Below are 19,107 nucleotides of genomic sequence, written 5' to 3'. Positions count from 1 at the left end.
CACCAAATGTTTATTCTGCTTCTTTAGATCTCCCTTCTCTCTGGGATCTTGGCCCCTCAAAGTCCTCAATGCTGTGGTAGCTTCCAATGCCTTCAGATAGTTGCCTTTTATGTTCTACCTATCTTTTTCAGTTTTTGGCAGCTGGGTTGGTCTGACATAGCTAGTCTGCCTAGCCAGAAGCAGAAATCGGGTAGCAATCGAGAGACTCTTACTAAGTTTCTTACCCGATCTACTACGTAGTGGAATATTAGTAAGGTTCTTTGCATTCCCAAGATAGACTTTACTTGTTCTTACTATCCTGTTGATTTAATATTTTGCTGCATTTGTCTCAAACTCTTTAGAAGGAAGTTTTAAAGAAGTAATACTAATACTGATGAATTATACTTTCTGGTAAATTATTTAAGATTCTCAGGTTATATTTATGTGACAGAAATCTACAGTTAGTTTTCATTTTCATCTACAGTTGCTATCATTTTCATGCTTTAGTTATCATAACAATGTTGCTTCATAAAGTGAATTGGATAGCTTTCCCTCTTTTTAAGTTCTAAGACAATTTACATAGTAAATATACAAAAGAATGAAAAAATTAACATTATCTGAAAAGGAGAAACTTCTTGGTGATAAATTCTTTTATAATTAAAATTTCCTTTTCTATTTAGGTTTTCTGGATTCTCAAAGGGTTAGGTGACTACGTAAAAAGTTAAGATCCTGTTCTAGCACAAAGCTAGGACTCAATATGTTGGTTTCCTTTTGACCTAAAAAGGTGTCTTTTTGTTTTGCACCAGGCCATAAATATCTACTATTTCTGAGTCAGGGAGTTGCTTTTCAGGGATCTAACAAAGACACTGTGGAACTGAAAAAGGGCTATTACTGCTCACTCCACTTTCCTCATCACCAGGAATTTCATCAGACTTTGGTGAGCGGGTACCAGCAGAACTCAGCAATCTAGCACACATAAAGCTACAGTTAATCAATCAACCAAGCAATATTTACTGAGGGCCTACTATGTGTAAGTCAATAAGCTAAGTTGTATAAAAGATGAAAAGAATTAAACATGAATCCTGCCTTCAAGGAGTTTATAATCTAATAGGAGGAAGAAAATACATACATATACATAATCATTACAAAAGGCAGGAAGTCTAAGTACCATAACACAAACACCAACTGGAAACACTTGTAATATAACAATTTATACAATCTCTATGCCAAGTGGCAACATGTTAAGCATTCTATTTTTTCTCTTTTTAACATACCTCTAAAACGCATGGGAAAATCCAAGTTTTATACATAAAGTGACTAAGTGACTTTATATTTCTTATGTGTCTCATCTTACTGAATAAAGCTTTACCACATTGTGATAATTAAATGCCACAGGAGACTGATTTATAAGCATTTCTGGAACCCTGACGGGGGCTTCTCCATGTGAAATACAGTAAATGAAACTGACAATATGATTATCACAAGAACAAATCCTAATAGTCTACAAAGAATACAAATTCAATCTCTATCCCACGTCTTTTGCTCAAACAATAATTTTATATGCCAGCACTTGTGGATGTTTTCAGGGTAAAACAACCCTGCTCCCACACCTTACAAATCATACCCAAGTGATTACTATGGTCATGTCTAAGATAGGGTTAAAATAATACCACTCTCTAGACTTCAATCACTCCTCTGAAATTACAGTAACATACACACAAATAGATAATGACAGTGCAAATGTGTGACAGTGAGGAAAAGACTTTTGCAGGGCTGAATACAGGGAAGGTAATATATGCCTACAATGTGTCAAATTTCTGCACTATCTCATTTAATCTACACAAAAACCCTGTATAGGCATTATTATCCACTTCTTCCAGACGAGCAAACAAAAGTTCAGAGGAATTAAAAAATAAACCCAAAGTCACCGAGCTAATAAGTGGCGTTCCTAGAAATCCAGCCCAGAATGGACAACTCTGAAGATCATGCTTATACCAGTGGTTCTCGACGCCGGTTATCAGTTGATAAGAAAGTTTCCATAACTCCACAGAACGAGAAAAGTAAGGATGATAAGGTAAACGTCTCATAAAGTTACATGCACTCAATTGATAGGACTTTCCTCTAAGATGGTGTCCTTTCTACCTCTTTGCATGGGAATGTCTTTTAATCTATAAAGTAATGATAAGAAAGGATGGTGGTAGTTTTTATTCAAATGTCTAAGTGGCAAGAGCAAAGGATGGCATCTGTATGTTGGCTCCCACTTTTATTGTTGAAACTTTACTTATATATGAAGTCCAAAAGTATTTTAAACAAAAAGTTTTTTCACATTTTCAAAAGAAAAGATTTTATCCCCAAAAGGAATGGTTTGATTAAATAATATTTAAGAGATAATTACCTTCCTACAAGAATGATAAATACTTTAAAAACTACTATGTGTAGCTACCTTTATGGGCAAAATGATAAGGGAGGCATCCCCATCCTCGCTAGCACCAACTTTCCAGTGGTCATTCAGTGTTTTTATTCTGCCTCTCATCTCCTCCAGTGCACTATCCCACCATTCCCACCAACATACTTCAAAACTTAACCTCATGGATATGCTCATTGTCTTGACTGTGTGGGGATGGTTTCACAGGTATACATATATCAAAATTTATTGAATGGTATACTTTAAATATGTGTGTTTATTTTATGTTTTTAAAAAACTCTTAACAAAGATACTTTAAAAAATAACCTTTGCCAACTGAATTATGTTCCAAAAAATTTCTAGTTTCTTTAATTTGCCTTTCTTTGATTATTGGCAAGATAAATTTTTAAAATATTTTTGCTTACTAATCTGTTTTATAAATTGTCCTTTCCTTTGTTCATTTTCCTATGCCAAAAGGCACAAAACTAGTTTTCTGCAAGATGTGGGTTTGAACCCAGGACTATCTGATCTGGGCAAGTCACACTGCCTCTTCAGATCTCAGTGTTCTCCTCTATAAACCCCATAGATCTGTGAATTTTAAATATTTTAAATTAGTTAAGACTTATTCTTGGAAACGCAGCAGATACACAAGATACAATGCTGGTTAATAATACCGCTGCTAATTCATTATCACCTTAACTACAAAGAACATTAAATAACAATGGTAATATAAACCCAAAATAAAACCAAGCATAAACAAAACCACACACAAAAAAGTCCTATTTTTAATAAAAAATAGATGAAAATGTCTGATAATAATTATATACATTTTAACATGCACCAAAGTCTTAAAGATAGATTTCTTATTCTCAAAAAAAGATTCATAGTAAATTTACAAAGTTGTACAGCCATAACCATAATCCAGTTTCCAAACATTTTCATTATCCACTAAAGATCCCTTGTGCCAATTTGCAGCCAATCCCCAGTCTTACTCTTAGCCTGAGATAACCACTAATATACCTTTGGATCCTATAGATTTGCCCTTCTGGAAATATCATACACATGAAATCCGGCTACTTTCACTTGGTATGATGTTTTTGAGGATCATCCACATGGTAGCATGTATCAGTACTTTATTGTGAATAACATTCCTTTGCATGGATATCCACATTTCGTTTCTCCATTTACTAGTTGATGGTCATTTAGATTGTTTCCACTTATTGGCTATTATGAATAACATTCACATTCACGTTTTTATGTGAAGATACGGTTTTATCTGTACTGGGCAGATACACAGGAGAGGAACTGCTGGGTCATATGATAAATTTATGTCTAACTTTTTAAGAAAGTGTCAAACTGTTTTCCAAAGCTGTTGCATCAAGCAATTCCCACCAACAACGAACATATGAGGGTTCCCATCTCACCACATCCTTGTCACTGCCTGTCCTTCTGATTGTGGCCATTCTAGTGGATATGAAGTGGTATCCTGCGGTTTTAATTTTCATTTCCTGAATGTCTAAGAATGCTGAGCATCTTAGGTGCTTATTAGCCGTTTGTATATCTTCTTTGGTGAACTGTCTCTTGAAATCTTTTGTTAATTTTTTAATTGGGTACTTTGTCTTATTATAGAGTTATGAGAGTTGTTCTTTATATATTCTGAATACAAGTCTTTTATCAGCTATATGATTTACAAATATTTTCTTCCAGTCTGTGGTCTTTTCATCTTCTTAATGGTGTCTTCTGTAGCACAAAGTTTTTAATTTTGATGAAGTCCAATTTATCAACTTTCGTCTCTTATGGATCACGCATTTGGTGTTGTATCTATGAACTCTGTCTAGCCAAAGGTCATGAGGATTTTCTCCCACGTTTTTTCTAATGGTTGTATAGTTTCAGCTCTTACTTGTTAAGTCGATGATCCATTTTGAGTTCATTGTTGTGTATGGTGTGAGATAAGGGTCTTAATAACCTTTGCTTTTTACATATGTATAACCAACTGTCCCAGAACATTTCTTGAAAAGACACCCCTTTCCGAATTGAACTGCCTTGGCACCTTTGTCAAAAATCAGTTCACCATAAATGTGAAGGTTTATTTCTGAACACTCAATTGTGCTCCATTTGTTTATATGTCTGTCTATATGCCACTACAGTGTCTTAATTGCTTTGGCTCTATAGTATTCTCTTAAATCGGGAATTTTTAGCTGTTGTTTAATTTCTTATGGATTATCCATGGAGAGAAAGAGGGGAGCAAAGGGGGACTCCAGAGTTTCTGAGTGGAGCAAGTGGAAGGATGGAAGTGTTCTCGAGTAGGACAGGGAGGAGTGCAAGCAGGGCGGCCGTGGAGGCAGGATCAGGAGCTCAGTGAGGACGTGGGAGGTGGAAATGCTCATTCAACAGTCATGTGGAGATGTTGGGAAGGCAACTGGATATGCAAATATCGAATCTGGGGAGCAGTCCAGACTGGTGAAATAAAACTTAGAGTCTTCAGGATATGTGTGATATTTAAAGTCACAGTACTGAATGAGGTCATCAAAGGCATGAGTTTAGACAGACAAGAGGAAGTTTACACGAGTGAGAAACAGTCTCATGAAGAAGACTGGTATTATGTTAGGTATGTTAGGACATTTAGAATTTGATCTGGCAAGGACAGAAGCCAATTCAAGCACTCTGTAAGCCACAGATGTGAAACAAGTGTTATCATATGACAGCATAACACTAGTAGATTAACTTTGTAGACAAACTCAGGAGACGCAGGTGTCCAGATAAACAGACATTTTCTAATACGGATATACTAACGTCAGGCTTACTGCACATACGTTTACTAAAATTATAATATCCTTAAATTGTCCATGTTACTAAAACAAGATCCTGACCCCTCACATCTGTTTTTTTCTATATCCATATGTGTCTCTACCAAGTCCAGTCATTTAACATAAATCTCTTCTGAAAACTGATATCAAAGCGAAGCAAAATTGTTATCCCTCCAACCAGAGAGGCAAACAACGAAACAAGAGAGAGCATGCTTATTCCAAAGCAGGCGTCTGAATCTCCTTACCTTACAAAGCTGTCATGGTTTACAACACTCCACTCCTTCAAACTTTTTGTGTTGAAGAACAAGAACAAAGATATAACACTGGAGAAAAATGGGTCAAGTGGGGAAAATTGCTTTCCAACTGCGATTTGAGATTGAATAGGAAGTAGCTGAATTAGACAGAAGAAAGACAGTTATCACCCATTCACACGCTGCTCTCGTCTATCAAACGCAGCTTATTGCTAGCTTACCCCATCAACGAAAGCATTCTAGTTTCAAGGTGACACAGATTTTTACAGAAATGTCTTTCCACTTTTTATAACCTGGATCAAAACTAGCAACAGGAAAAGTATTCATTTATCATCCTCTTCCCTTTCCCCTACTAACATTTGCAGAAGCAACATCTTTGAAGAAACAGATGCCTCAAAATAAAACTGAACAATTTTATCCTAGTATCCACAAAATACTGTAGATATTACAATGACAAACATATTATTATCCCTGCTCCCAAGTAACTCAAAATCTAACTGAGAAACAATGATGACAATGAACACTTTTTGCAAAGCACTTATCTGTAAGGGGCCATGCTGGGGTTTACAATCTAAAATGAACAGTGAGAATAAATAATGTCATCGATTAAACATAAAAACATAATATATACAAAGGTGGCTAAGTTCTCATTCATAACTTGACTGGTAAGCAAATAATATTTTGTCTGTTTTAAAGCTTTCCCACCCCACTCTACAGTAATAAAAAGAAAAAAAGTCCATTTTGTTGTTTTAATTTTTCTTTATTAAAAAAATCTATTATCACTTAAGTTTAAGGAATCTATTAAATTTATCTAATCTTTACAAAGTTCTAGTGACCTCAACACAGCGACTACTAACAATGGCATACTATTTATGTTATAATCTGATCTTATGTTTCCTGGAAATATTGAAGATTTGCTCTCTCTTTTCTGTCAATATTCCATATTCATAAAGCTTATAATCTATCTGGGACTGTTATATAAAGTCTGAGTTAAGATTTTTTTATGGGTATGGTACTAAGAAAATTTGATTTCATTGAGAGTATTCACCATAATTAACAGAAGAATCCTATTATTACATGGCTTATTACACACCAGGATTTATGCTGTGAGTCAAATCTCTACCCTAGAACCTCATACAATAAACTCTCCTAAAACTGTTATCTTATGTGTCATCCTTCCACACCAGCATTTTAAAAGGATTCACTGTATGCATTTAACCAAACATTTTAACATTAGATTCTTTATTTAGTTAATTTAAAGCTTTTCTGGAACATTCTAGAAAGAGCAGCAAACACAATGTGCCCAACCTTTTAGAACTCATTCCTTCCAACAGCTCATACCAATCATTCTGTATTGTTTTTGTCCTGCTGATTCTTCCTAACACTTTTTCAGTTCCACCCTAACATTATGCTTGTCCAAGCTTGCATCACTTTACACAGACAACTACAACAGCTGTGATCTTCATGCTTCCGATTTCCCCTCCAACCATCTGCTATATCTCGGCTCAAGGGAAGTTTCTAATCTAACACTTGGTTTATATCATGCCCATCAACAACCATCAATAGTTCACAACCAGCCAAAGAACTGAGGTTCTACCCACATAGCCCCTTCTAAACCTTATTGCCAACACAAAACCTCCACTTATAGCCAGGCCTCGGGGTTCATTTATTCAATACAAATTCTGAGTCCCAGTTGCTATGTTAGGCACTTTCCAAAATGTTTCCCCCAAACATGGCTTGCCCATTCGTCTCCTTGTTAGACTATCCCTTCCATCCAGCCAAATTCTATCAACCTTCCAGGACCCATTACAAGTGAAATCTTGACTGACCACTGTGATCCATGGGTCCTCCCCCTCTTGTGACCTTTCCGAAGTCCATCCCTCTGAACTAAAAGGTAGTATGAAGGGAAAACAATGTTCAGTGGTCACACAAGTTTGGGAAAGACTGGGCTAATAAAGGTAAACATATTTCTTTTGCTCCTGGACTTCTCGAAGCATCCAATATGTTATATGCATCTTCAAGACAGGAGATATGGTATATAGCTATATAATTAAATATTACCATATATTTTTTTAAAGATTTTATTTTTTTCCTTTTTCTCCCCAAAGCCCCCCGGTACATAGTTGTATATTCTTCGTCGTGGGTCCTTCTAGTTGTGGCATGTGGGACGCCGCCTCAGCGTGGTTTGATGAGCAGTGCCATGTCCGCGCCCAGGATTGGAACCAACGAAACACTGGGCCACCTGCAGCGGAGCGTGAGAACTTAACCACTCGGCCACGGGGCCAGCCCCAATATTACCATATATTTTTGTTAACTTAAGGAAGGATCACAACATTTAACTGCTGTCTCAGTCTTTTTTGTTTTTTGTTTTTTACTTTGTTGAGTGCCTGTCTCCCTCACTAGCAGGACAACTCCGGGAGGGCAAGGAGATGTCCAGCTCCTTCACTGCAGCCACTGTACAGAGAGGGCATTAAGTTTTTTTGCAGCAAAGGAAGGAATGATGTGACCAGGCCTGGGCTTTAGAAGGCATCACAGGGGGATGATAAAGAGCTCAGCTTCCAGCATCAGAGGACCTAGACACATTTAATTAAGGCTCTGACTTTGGGCAAACTATTCAACCTCCATCAGCCTCAGTTTCCCCACCTAGAAAATAAACACAGTAACAGCACCTCCCTTACAAACTGCTCTTGAGGAATGGATAACACACTTGAAGTGTCCAGAAAGCATCCACAGTTAATATTAGCAGATGAATCAGTGGGATACAGACCAGAGGAAGAGAGGCTAATTAAACAGTTATTCAAATAATCCATGCTATTTATCCATGTGGGAGGGCTTTGATGTATGGACTGTCGGAGTTTAAATTCTGGCTTCAGCTCCTACAAACTGTAGGATCTTGTAGAAATTAAATTACTTCCTTCTCTGTCCTCCCTTTCCACATCTGTAAAATGGGATTAATAAAGCCAACCATTTTCTGGGAGTGCTGTGAGGATTAAATAAGACAATACTCAGGTCCTTGGCACACTATCACACAGGAAATACTCAAATATTAGCCGTATCTATCTGAAGATTTTTTTTTTCCCCAGGAAGATTAGCCCTGAGCTAACTGCTGCCAATCTCTCTTTTTGCTGAGGAAGACTGGCCCTGAGCTAACATCCATGCCCATCTTCCTCTACTTTATTCGTGGGACCCCTACCACAGCATGGCTTGCCAAGCAGTGCCATGTCTGCACCTGGGATCCGAACCGGCAAACCCCGGGCCACCAAAGCGGAATGTGCGCAGTTAACCGCTGCACCACCAGGCCAGCCCTGAAGATTATTTTTAAGTGGAGATGTGGTGAGCTGCGAGGATGCTTTCTAACTACTCCCACCCCTACCTCACAATTCTCAGTTGTCTTCAGGGACTCAGCCATCACCTTCTTCTCTCATCTCATCTCCCTACCCAAGAAAACCTCATTTAAAACATCAGCCTCCTGAGGAACAAAGCCTTTTAAATTCCCTTCCTACCCGCTCTTCCCCCTCCCCCTAGGCATTTCATTTTTCATCTACGGTGTAAGAAAGCAAAACACAATCAAAGGAGTAACCCCGCACCCCCCTCCCCGCCCCCGGGGGTTTCTGAACAACTCTGCTGTGAACATCTTTTCACAGCACAAACGGCTGGAAAAGTGGTAAATTGTGCCTATGCTGTCATTTCCCAATTTCAGATCTTACTTTAATTCCTGGTTGCTATTTTAACTTAGATTTTCCCTGCTTATTAAAAGAGTAATTAAAAAGAAATTATCTTTGGGAATAAAAAGTAAACAATACCTTTGCCAGGCTCGATCCAAGCAATGGATTTTAGCTGTGCGATCTTAGTCCTCACGAGCTAGACTGTGCACATAAAATGAATCCAACAACGCGCATATTCCCAGTAACCACCTTGGCACGCATCTGTCTTTGGCACTAGCCAGTCTACACATCAGAAAGGGCTCAGCCATAGACGGGGGTCGTCCCGATGCTGACAATAACCTGACTTGATATTCTGGCATTCTAGCTTCACAGTTCAGGCCTTCAGAGGAAGAACACTATGAAGACAGAACATTAACTTCTAAAACACGCTAAAGAAGGAAAACAGAAAGAGTCTTTAGATTAACAACGAAAGACCTGTTCAGGTGTTAGTATTCTAGAGGATCACAGGGGACCACCTGCATTGATACAAACAGATGTTGGTCACAGAAAATGCTATAACCTTATAGTGGTGACACACTGACATATTTGCACTCTTTCATTTTCATATTTTTGTACAAAAATTTTAAATTGTGTCAAAAAAGGTTTATGAGGAAGTAAAGTGGGTACCGAGCCACGTCAGACCAATCCATCCGACGGGCTCTCTGGAAGACTGATTCTGGAAGACTCTTTGGGCCCTGTGTGCTGTGGCCCAGTGATCCCACGTGTCTGCAGGCAAGTGGTTCTCAAACAGGAAAGAAGTGTTATGACAAAGAGGCAAATAAGGAGAGGGAGACCACGCGACAGACACTTGCTCCTCCTTTTTCCCCAGAGTACACGTTTAAATCCACTGGCCTAGAAGAGCCCTATTTCATAAGCTATATTCTCGTCCATCCTTAACCATCACTATATCTGAGAAAACTGAAGTCCCAAAGCATAGCTGTAACTTCAAGAGCCACAGAGAATATTAAGAGTTCAAAACAGCAGAGAACGCTGCTCTCCCAAGGCCCTTCCTTCTGCTGTGGTTTGCAGCCATGGAGGGCTCAGGAGGGTGCGAACAGCTATCTGGGCTGCAGCAGCGATGTTTCATGGCTGGGCGCCCAGATTGTCTAGCTCTGCACACAGCTCTATAGTCTTTTGAGGGCTACAGAGGAAGAATGCACTCTTAACAGACAGCTCTCCAACCCCGCAATAGCTTCTTCATACTCTGAAAGCATCTGTGGCCAAGAAAAGAATTCATTTTTAGTAAAACTCCAAAAACGGCACAAAGGGTATGAATTTTCACCATGTTTTTAACATGCAAAACCTTGTCGCATCCCAGTTGGAGAATTAAAAAAATACAGATTTTACTTTTCACTGAATAAGTTACAGTTCAAATGCATGATTTGCACAACAGAAAACTTACAGGATTATTTTAATCAAGTTATTCAAACAAGTTCACTGGGCAAGGATTACACATTTCTTGGTTTCAACATCACACAAACAATCTCACACAAAGTTACATAGTTATTTCTGACAAGTAACCTTTATATTTTTAAGGAATTACATTCCAGAAAAGTTGTGTATAAGCTGAATGTTTAAAATCGAGAACATCTTTACTGCATTAAATTATTTTTTAAAAGCTTACTGTATATTATTTTGCAAAATAAAGAATGCTCTCCTCATAACTGCACAATTATTTAAAAGCCAATTGGTAAAGATTTAGATAGTCACAATTAGACTGGTTTAAAGCAGGAAAATCTAAAAATCTACCTTAAAAAAAAAGGCCAGTTCTCATTTGATGTTCTGCTCTTAAATCCATGACATCTTCAAACAAACTTATTAAGATGTTAAGCGTCTTAAGCAAATAAATCCAGTCACCTTCCCTGTGAAACCAGTGATCGTACAAAATAGACCACAGCACCAATACTTTCAAAAGATTTCCTTACAGCTCACCTAAAACATCAGAAGACCCTCAGAAATAAAGCTGGAATGAAAGGTAAAAATCTACTTGATTGTCTCAAAATTGTGAGTAAGAAGCCAAAAACAATTTCAGTGAAAGACAGCAAAACCAAACCACCAAAACCAAAGTGCCCCGGTTCTTCCCACTCACTCAGAACCCTCCACGCACTGCCCGCCGCCCCTCCACTTCTCATGCTTCCCCACGGGCTTCAGTGGCTCCAGCAAAGCAATCTTTGCTTGCTCCATTCCCAGATCTTAATGATCTCATATGCTATTCTGATATGTGGAACAGCCTCAGACTTCACAGCCCATCTATTTTCTTTCTTATAAAACCTTCTCGGATGTCACCTTTGCACAGTAAACCCTGCCTGAGCCGTAAACAGTCATCTAAGACATAAGCATGCAATCTCACGAATCTAACTCCTCCTGGGGAAGGCCAAAAAGACCCAGAAAGAGTCTTTAAAATGGCTCCTAAGTCTTAAAATGTTAAGTTGTTAGGGAAGTTATCTGATGCCAAAGACACCCTATATACTCAAATCAAATAATGGATAAATAAACTAATTTACACTAGTAATCCTTTTTTAAATTTAAAATTAGCATCACTTTCTTGAGTCAAGCAAGAGTAAGTTCACATTCAGGACCTCGTTACCCTCACTTGGAGTTGGGGAGGGAACGCAAACACCCCGCTCTCAGCCAGTGCTGTAGGAATTTTATCTTCGGTTTCTTTCCAACTGAAAGCTCACGTCACTAAAGAAAAAGGCTGCCCCACTCCAGCCCTGACCTTCTCCTCCTCCAACTTGGTTTTGGAAGGGAGCCAGATGACAGCATTTGCAAAAGCACAAATTTATCTTGTAAAGCCAGCTGTTTAACAAAAAGGTGATGGTGGTGAGAAATACTGCGATTTAAAGTTTCCTATATTCCCCTCATGACTTAAGTTATATGTTAATCACTGAGAGTCAAATGAAACAGTTCGCCCCACTTTCCACCATAATTACCCAGCACTCTAATGCAACTATTTGTTCTAAGACTCCGAGCCAACTAAGTATAAATATAAACCTGTTACAAAATAATCTTTGTCAAAGTGTTAAAACATATACCACTTGAAAAGGAACAATAATAAACATCGTAAGGAGGAAAACCTAAAATCAATATTTACATGTTCCCCATGTTGCCACTAAAATATTTAAATGCCACAATCCAAAATGAAATAGTTAGGATTTAGCCTTATGACAGCCTCACTGTTAACCTTATTTAATTTCATACCTTAATAGTAACAGAGGTATGGTCAATAAGGTCTTTGATTTGGACAAGAAGGATGGAAGACTTCAAATCAGGCTTTTAAAACTACATCCTCATAATAAAAAGTCCAAATATATATATACACATATATACATACATATATGTATGTGTATATATAATATCTGGGGCCCAGAGATCCATTCTGCTGCTTAAGGAAGTACTAGTTTGAAGAAATTATTATGTGTCACCATAAGTATAACTTAACCAATAATTTTACCATTATCATTTTCTAGGCTATCAATTTCTCACGACCCAACATCTGAAAGAAAAAGAGATTCTAAGAACGCCTATTCCTATGAAAATACAAATATTAAAAACTTTCTATAGATTAAAAAAACACCTTTCAGTATAGGTAAACAAAGAAACAAGTAATCAGATCATTATTATCTTCTGTGAACACCAACAATAAAATTAATTTGGATAATATAACTGGGCAAGTCATTTTTAAAACCTCACTTCGCATCACTTTCCCCAACAAAGCATCCCAGGGATGCCCTACTGAAAGGTGTTCAAAGACCTTCACCACCTCTGTGGTTCTGCAATAATGTAAATTTCTTCAAGGTGACCTCTGCAAACCAAGTCCATCTGGCCTGGGGCTAAGTTTTATCCTTTATTCTTTCACACAGTACTGAAGCAGGGCTGGAATCGATGCACGTAATTGTCAGCACCCCTTACACATTTCAAACTGGCCACCACTGTCCTCTGAGATCACTTAAGCCACATTTCCAGTGTCTCGACTCTTCCCCAGTTACTCAATTCTAAATGTAGCGAGTAACTTGCATAACATAAGCCTTCGACAGGGTCAAAACACGTTCAGAAACGTAGCAGCCTCTACACAGCGCTCCTCGTAGACTGACCACCTATCCCGGCCGCAGCACGGCGAGGACACTACCGGACACAGCCAGAAGACCCGAACCTCAGCGACACAATGGATTCAACCAGTCAGACGCCTCCAACTTGCAACTCCTTAAGGATGCTCAAGTCGGACATCCACAGAGCACCATTTTGAGTTCAGAATCCGCAGTTCATGCCTAGACATAACCGAGCAAACCACTCAAATGGAGGTTTCATCTGACAGAGGCAAAGGTTCGAGACAATTCCACTCATTTTGTACAGAATCACTGATACCGTCGAGCGCCTTAAAAAGAAATAGGTGCAGCCAGGATCTGCGGCTCCTCCTCCCCCGCCCCGTGACATCGAGGCAGCGATCCTGCATCTTCGGTGAGACTCCCAAAGCTCCGTGCAACCCGCAGGCGAATGGTCTCTCCGCCAGGTGAACGGGTAGAGAACCCCTCTACTCGCCTCAGTGCATGTTAACAGCGGCGAATCAATGAGCTAAATCTCATCCACAAGGTAAAGGTGCGAACGACGCGTCGCTCCAGCAGAGGTGGCACCGAGGCGCTCGGGTTACGCGATGTGATCGCAGGGCAGCTGCGGTGCGGCTCCTTTTCCTCGTGCGCATCGCTCCGCAGCCTGCACCACCGCGAGCAGCCCACCTGGTTCCAGCCCCGCCGGAGGCCGCGGGGGCCCCCACGCTCCCCCAAAGCGCGCCGGGGCTTGCTCTTCCCCCAGACAACGGCCCCGGAGGCCCCACACCGAAAACACTTGGGCTCGTGCATGCCATCAGAAACGCGGGATCGGCCGTGCCCGTTCGGGGAGAGCCCCACTCCACCGAGGGCACCAGTCTCAGAACAAGAGCGCCACACACGCAGCCGCCGCGGCCGCACACCCGGCCCCCTCGCGCGGGCTCCCCGCGCCCCGGCCCCGCGCGCACGCACGCACGCCCCGGCCCCGCGCCGCGCACCCCTTCCCGCCGGGACCGCGACCCCTCCGCTCCGGGCCCGGCCGAACAAAGGCGACGCCGCCAGCTCGGCCAGCCGCGGCGGCTCGAGGCCCGGCGCGCGCTCACCTGGGCTCCGTCCCCGGCGGCGGCGGCGGCGGCGGCTCCTCGGTGGGGCTCCGGCGGCGCGGGCCTGGCGGCGGCGGCGAACACAACTCGAGTGGCCGCCCCGGGGCCTGCGGGGCGCTCGGGCGGCGGGGGCCCGCTCAGCGCCGGCGCCGCGGGCTCAGGTCCCGGCGCGGGCGGCGGCGGCGCGGGCGGGTGGGCGGCGGCGCGTCCCGGCAGGTCCAGGTCCGGCCCCGGCGACGCCGCGACGCGCCTTGCTCCTCGCGCCCGCGGGCGGGACAGCAGCTCCGGCGCGGCCCGGGATCCGAGACGGCGGCGGCGGCGCTTGGCGCTCGGCGCTCGGCCGGCTGCGCTCCCTCCGCCTCCGGCTCGGGCGGGCCCGCGGCGGCGGCGGCAGGAGCGCGGCGGGCGCGGGGACGGCCCTGTCAGGGGCGGCGGGGACGGCCGGGGCGGCGCTCAGGGCTGCGGGGCGGCGGGGCCGGCGGCGGCGGCTGCGGCTCCCGGGGCCGTCGCGCTGAGGTGCGGAGCTGCCACCGCGGCCATCTTGTTGCTCTAACTGACAAGAACCCCCCTCCCCCCGCTGCAGCCAGACGGGGCGCTCGCGCCCCCTTCCCCGCCCCGCGTTGGCCTCCAACAGGAAGTTGTCCCGGCCCCCGGCACGTGACTCCACCGTATCTGCATACCGGAGGGCCGGCTGGCCAATCGGCGCTCTGCACTTGAGCTCCGCCCCCGCGCGCCCCTCCCCGGCCCATTGGCTTGTCTCGGCAGGCCACGCCCCCTCCTACCCCCTTAATACCCGCCCGCGCCTAAGTTCCCCAGACCGCGCGGGGAGCCGCCGGGGAGCGAGCGGGAGCGCGCCAGGCCCGGTGGCTCGCCCTCCGCTCGAGGTGCGTGGAGACCCGCGCGGCGTCCTTCCCGGTCTTTGGGTGCTGTGGCTCCGCGTTAGTACGCTGGACCCCGGGGCGCGGACCCGGCCCTGTGCGTCCGCTCGGAATTCCCCTGGCCGGCGCCCCGCGACGCCCAGGCCCGGGTTTTGCACGTTATTTTCACCCGGCGGCGCCGGCCGTCTCTGCAGCGGCGCCCGGCACCCGCACTGGCGCGCGTCCCGCCCGTGCCGTGCACACGCTCTGCACCTCCCCACCGTGCACACACACGTACACGCGCTGGCCCGGCCCGGGAGCATCCTGCTCGCCGCGCGCCTCCCCGCCCGACCCTGCGCGCAGCCGCTCCCCGGGGAGCGCCCTGCAGCGAGCCAAACAAGCCTCGCTGCGCAACACCCCCCGGGGAGACATCCTTCTGCCCCGGAGCGGGAGCGCCGCCCCCACCGCGCCAACGGCTGTCCGGGCGGAACCGGGCGCTCCGGCTCCACACAGCACGGTCTTTCCCCGCGCTCGGTACCCCGTCGTGGTCCTCCATTCCTCCGCTCCTCTTCCAGAGACATTAGTCATTAATCGTAGATAAGGTGAGGAGCGATGTGCAATTTTAAAAAGTCCCTTTTTAACTTTCGGTTCAAGTCAGGAGAAAATTTTGAAACCAAGAGTTGTCTCCATTTTCGTGGAGGATCGTGGAAGCAGGCCAGCTTTCCTCTTCGTGCAGTGGAGGCTCAGCGGTGCTGCTTGAAAGTTGTTCATGCTGGAAGAGGCCATTCCCTGTCTACGTGTCCCCATCTTGAAGAGCAGATAATGACACACTACTTTCGCAATGCAATTTTGTTACCGCAAGGGTCATGCTCCGAAACGTCTGTGGATGAAAGAGACACAACAAATTCCCCGCTCTCGTTTCCCTTCGCGGTCCCATGAGCTCGGTGCGCTTATTTTTTCCTTACTGCCATGTTTTAAGCCCTCGGCAGTCAGACTCACAAACCACTCTCTAAATCTGCCTTCAAATGTCTGTCTGTGTTGTGTATTTCTCCTCCGGAAAACCCACATCGCTTAGAAGGGTCTGAAGTCCGATGGAGCTGACATAGAGGATTCTGCCTTTTCCATTCATTTTATTTATGTTAACTTACTTCTTGGCTGCGGGGAAATCTGCATCTTTTGTATTTCTCAAAGATAGAGGTATTATCATCTGCTCCAGGAGGGAGTGCAAAATAATATCTTCAAAATATGCAGCGTCTGCTAAGTAGATTGCTAAATCAACGAAGAATCCGGGTACCTGCGTGGACCAATCTAATAAGCAGAACTTCACTTTTTGGAAAATTGAACCAAAATTACATTATTTAGGAAATAGGGAAAAAGGCAGTGCTTATATTGACCATATTTTATAAACCAAAAATTAGAGGAGGGGCTGGCTGGTGGAGGAGTAGTTAAGTTCCTGGGCGCTGCTTAGGCAGCCCCTGGTTTGCGAGTTTGGATCCGAGGCACCGACCTACACACTGCTCACCAAGCCATGCTAAGGCAGCTTCCCACATACAAAATAGAAGAAGATTGACATGGATGTTAGCTCAGGGCCAATTTTCCTCACCAAAATAAAAATTAGAGTCATGGTTTGGCATGTGGACAGTAGAAAGAATATTTGAAATTACAGTTGATCCAGAAACATTGAGGCATATCATGGCCATGAGTGTGGACACTGCAGAACACAATGTCACTTATTAGTGGCTGTTTGGACTGAATGAGGTATAAGCAAAGACCCCAAGCAAAGTTGCAAAATGGGTAAGTGCAGTTTTGGGGTCTGTCATCCCCTTATCAGCCTTGCCACTCTCACCTCATAACTAAGGTCTGAGTTAATAATCTATAAAAATGAGCAAAATCAACAGAATTACGTGTAAGAGGATTAAATGTTACATGTAGTTCTTAAGTTAAAAAGTCACCTAGCTGTTGGGTGGATGAAAGGGGCACATATGTATGGAGACAGATAAAAAATAGACTATTGGGGGTGAGCACAATGCAGTCTTTACAGAAACTGATACATAATAGTGTACACCTGAAATTGCACAATGTTATAAACGAATTTGACCTCAATAAAATAATCTTTTTTAAAAAGTCAGCTAGTTAAGGACAGATGAAGACCTAGCTGGACACAAGCTCATGTGAAAAAATTCTAGTTTTAGGCAGCCACATGCTCAACATGGCTAAATGTGCGAAATGGTGTGTTAAAAATATACGGTCTACATTAAAATAGTGTCCGCTTCCAAAGACTGTACTCTGAGCTGGTCAGATCCCCCGTGGGATATTAAGACCAATTCTGGGCCCCATGGTGTAAGAAAGAAATCGACAAACTCAAAGACTGTCTTGGGGAGAATGCAGGTTGCTGATGGAAATCCTCCAGTCATTGAGCAGTGGCTAAAGGAGCAGAAGAGGCTGGTATAGGGAAGGAGCGACAGGCGGGACAGGATGGCTGCCTTCAACTATTTAAAGAACTCCCATGTAGAAATGGGCACAGTGTACTCTGTGAGAACCTAGAAGGCAGACCTGGGATCGATGGGTGGAAGGTTTGGAGACAAATTTTGATTCCATTCAAGGAAAAATGATGAGGGTTATCCATAGAAACTCCTGCTTGAAATGTTACAAGATTCACAGCTGGTTTAAGTGGAAAGCCAGGGCGATCACAGCCCTGTCTCCACGGATATTGCAGAATAGGTTACTGCATCGGCCATGAGGACTGAATTAACTTGGCGGTTCTCAAAGTGTGCTCCCTGGACCAGCAGCGTCAGCATCACCTGGGAGCTTGTTAGAAATGCAACTTTTTGGACCCAACTGCTACATCTATGGAATCAGAAACTCTGGGGGTGGGGCCCAGGTATCAGCGTCTTAACAAACCTTCCAGGTGATTCTGGTGCACACCAAAATTTGAGAATACAACAAATAATAAAGGGCACCTTTTTTAGGGTTCTATTTGTGCATGATACTTCTTTCCGCTCCCAGCCACTTCCTACCACACAGGGCTGCTTTGCTCCCTGCTGAAGTCCCTTGTTCCATCCTTCAGTCTCTTGATTCTGCAAGTAGAATTTGCATCCTAATGGTGGACTCTTAAAAGGAAAAGCTTCAGGACTCAAACAAATCCTTGCTTTTCAGTGAAAACGTAATGGAGTTGGGGCTCAGTTCTCCCTGCTTGTCACCAGTAAATAGCAACTGACTTGGCCTTAAAAAATGTGATAAACTTAAAAGGCCTTTAAGACAGGCCGCAAGGCATAAGGCGTTGGTTCTCAAAGGCTGTTCCTAAGAATCATCGAGGTGGCTTGTTTAACATACAGATTCATCCAGGCCCAGGCCGAGGCCCACGAAGCAGCGTATTTAACCGGCTCCCCAAGTGATTCTGATGCAATTGTCCTTCCCCTGCACTGAGGAAAATACTGGAATAGAGAAAAGAGCCTTCGAGTAAAAGCAAGGCTGAATCTCATCTCCACAGTGTACTGGTTGTTTGACCTTAGGCCATTTTCCGGGCCTCAGCCTCCTCCTCTGTCCTCCTCACTGAGCTGGAGATTCTCATTGAACTGTTACTGAACTTGTGTTGTGTCCCAGGCAGCGGACTGGGTGCTGGGGATTTAAGCTGAAAGCCATGGTTGATTTATCATTATAATGCATATGAGGTGCTGAAGAGGGCAGCAGGAGAGACCTAGGTCATTCTGGAAGGACCTCTGATCTGAGTCTTGAAGGATACAAGGGGGAGCTGTGGTTAGAAGTGATGGAAGGGCGTCGAAGACAGAGGGAACAGCCAGTGTAAAGGAAATAGAAGAGAGCAGCATGGCACTTTTAGGGGACTGCAAAGTGTCAATAGGGTTGGAATAGCTCACGTATAAGGGGAAGGAAGGGAAAGAAAACCAGAGAGATGAGCAGGGCCAGATGATAAGGAGCATCTCATGACAGGTTAAGGAGTT

At 43.7% G+C, this 19,107-nt stretch overlaps 1 protein-coding gene across 7 annotated transcripts in view; it reads right to left on the bottom strand.

The window, feature by feature from the left end:
* TNRC6C (trinucleotide repeat containing adaptor 6C) overlaps positions 1-14,424 on the bottom strand; it is a 138,851-nt gene extending 124,427 nt beyond the window's left edge. For all 7 annotated transcript variants that reach the window (XM_070483712.1, XM_070483709.1, XM_070483713.1 and 4 more), the window contains exon 1: positions 14,292-14,424. The gene's annotated coding sequence lies outside the window, so the exon portion shown is untranslated. The remainder of the gene's footprint in view (positions 1-14,291) is intronic.
* Between the last annotated feature and the right edge of the window lie 4,683 nt (positions 14,425-19,107).

Source organism: Equus asinus, chromosome 13, assembly GCF_041296235.1.
Source record: "Equus asinus isolate D_3611 breed Donkey chromosome 13, EquAss-T2T_v2, whole genome shotgun sequence".
Taxonomy (NCBI): Eukaryota; Metazoa; Chordata; class Mammalia; order Perissodactyla; family Equidae; genus Equus; species Equus asinus.
The sequence above is the reverse complement of the archived record's forward strand: the minus strand, read 5'-3'. Positions and strand labels throughout refer to the sequence as shown.